Source organism: Sardina pilchardus, chromosome 19 (assembly GCF_963854185.1).
Source record: "Sardina pilchardus chromosome 19, fSarPil1.1, whole genome shotgun sequence".
Taxonomy (NCBI): domain Eukaryota; kingdom Metazoa; phylum Chordata; class Actinopteri; order Clupeiformes; family Clupeidae; genus Sardina; species Sardina pilchardus.
This window is the reverse complement of record NC_085012.1, coordinates 3,570,934-3,573,433: the sequence shown is the minus strand read 5'-3', so window position 1 is coordinate 3,573,433 and position 2,500 is coordinate 3,570,934. Positions and strand designations below refer to the sequence as shown.

Here is a 2,500-nt window from a genome sequence, read left to right as displayed (position 1 = left end):
GAGTGATAGAGAATAGTAAGTGATGAAGTGATGGAGTGATAGAGAAGAGTAAGTATGGAGGAGTGTGAGTGATGGAGTGATAGAGAAGAGTAAGTGAGGGAGGAGTGTGAGTGATGGAGTGATAGAGAAAAGTAAGTGATGGAGTGATGAAGTGATGGAGTGATAGAGAAGAGTAAGTATGGAGGAGTGTGAGTGATGGAGTGATAGAGAAGAGTAAGTGATGGAGTGATGAAGTGATGGAGTGATAGAGAAGAGTAAGTATGGAGGAGTGTGAGTGATGGAGTGATAGAGAAGAGTAAGTGATGGAGTGATAGAGAAGAGTAAGTATGGAGGAGTGCGAGTGATGGAGTGATAGAGAAGAGTAAGTGATGGAGTGATAGAGAAGAGTAAGTGTGGAGGAGTGCATACTGTACCTTGCCCCCCATGAGGACGCAGTCCTCCATCAGGTTGGTGGAGTGATGGAGTGATAGAGAAGAGTAAGTGCGGAGGAGTGTGTACTGTACCTTGCCCCCCATAAGGACGCAGTCCTCCATCAGGTTGGTGGAGTGATGGAGTGATAGAGAAGAGTAAGTGCGGAGGAGTGTGTACTGTACCTTGCCCCCCATAAGGACGCAGTCCTCCATCAGGTTGGTGGAGTGATGGAGTGATAGAGAAGAGTAAGTGATGGAGTGATGGAGTGATAGAGAAGAGTAAGTGCGGAGGAGTGCATACTGTACCTTGCCCCCCATGAGGACGCAGTCCTCCATCAGGTTGGTGGAGTGATGGAGTGATAGAGAAGAGTAAGTGCGGAGGAGTGTGTACTGTACCTTGCCCCCCATAAGGACGCAGTCCTCCATCAGGTTGGTGGAGTGATGGAGTGATAGAGAAGAGTAAGTAGGGAGGAGTGCGTACCTTGCCCCCCATAAGGACGCAGTCCTCCATCAGGTTGGTGGAGTGATGGAGTGATAGAGAAGAGTAAGTGCGGAGGAGTGCGTACCTTGCCCCCCATAAGGACGCAGTCCTCCATCAGGTTGGTGGAGTGATGGAGTGATAGAGAAGAGTAAGTGCGGAGGAGTGCGTACCTTGCCCCCCATAAGGACGCAGTCCTCCATCAGGTTGGTGGAGTGATGGAGTGATAGAGAAGAGTAAGTGTGGAGTGATGGAGTGATAGAGAAGAGTAAGTGATGGAGTGATGGAGTGATAGAGAAGAGTAAGTGATGGAGTGATGGAGTGATAGAGAAGAGTAAGTACGGAGGAGTGTAAGTGAGGGAGGAGTGATGGAGTGATAGAGAAGAGTAAGTGCGGAGGAGTGCGTACCTTGCCCCCCATAAGGACGCAGTCCTCCATCAGGTTGGTGGAGTGATGGAGTGATAGAGAAGAGTAAGTGATGGAGTGATAGAGAAGAGTAAGTGGTGGAGTGATGGAGTGATAGAGAAGAGTAAGTGATGGAGTGATAGAGAAGAGTAAGTACGGAGGAGTGCGTGTGCGTACCTTGCCCCCCATAAGGACGCAGTCCTCCATCAGGTTGGTGGAGTGATGGAGTGATAGAGAAGAGTAAGTGCGGAGGAGTGCATACTGTACCTTGCCCCCCATAAGGACGCAGTCCTCCATCAGGTTGGTGGAGTGATGGAGTGATAGAGAAGAGTAAGTGCGGAGGAGTGTAAGTGCGTACCTTGCCCCCCATAAGGACGCAGTCCTCCATCAGGTTGGTGGAGTGATGGAGTGATAGAGAAGAGTAAGTAGGGAGGAGTGTGTACTGTACCTTGCCCCCCATAAGGACGCAGTCCTCCATCAGGTTGGTGGAATGATGGAGTGATAGAGAAGAGTAAGTGCGGAGGAGTGCGTACCTTGCCCCCCATAAGGACGCAGTCCTCCATCAGGTTGGTGGAGTGATGGAGTGATAGAGAAGAGTAAGTAGGGAGGAGTGCGTACCTTGCCCCCCATAAGGACGCAGTCCTCCATCAGGTTGGTGGAGTGATGGAGTGATAGAGAAGAGTAAGTGTGGAGGAGTGCGTACCTTGCCCCCCATAAGGACGCAGTCCTCCATCAGGTTGGTGGAGTGATGGAGTGATGGAGTGATAGAGAAGAGTAAGTGCGGAGGAGTGCGTACTGTACCTTGCCCCCCATAAGGACGCAGTCCTCCATCAGGTTGGTGGAGTGATGGAGTGATAGAGAAGAGTAAGTGCGGAGGAGTGCGTACCTTGCCCCCCATAAGGACGCAGTCCTCCATCAGGTTGGTGGAGTGATGGAGTGATAGAGAAGAGTAAGTGCGGAGGAGTGCGTACCTTGCCCCCCATGAGGACGCAGTCCTCCATCAGGTTGGTGGAGTGGTGGAGTGATAGAGAAGAGTAAGTGCGGAGGAGTGCGTACTGTACCTTGCCCCCCATAAGGACGCAGTCCTCCATCAGGTTGGTGGAGTGATGGAGTGATAGAGAAGAGTAAGTGCGGAGGAGTGCGTACTGTACCTTGCCCCCCATAAGGACGCAGTCCTCCATCAGGTTGGTGGAGTGATGGAGTGATA

General features: G+C 51.4%; 1 protein-coding gene across 2 annotated transcripts in view; it reads right to left on the bottom strand.

The window, feature by feature from the left end:
- mrc1a (mannose receptor, C type 1a) overlaps nt 1–2,500 on the bottom strand; it is a 56,399-nt gene that overhangs the window by 30,196 nt on the left and 23,703 nt on the right. The gene's annotated exons all lie outside the window — the stretch shown is intronic.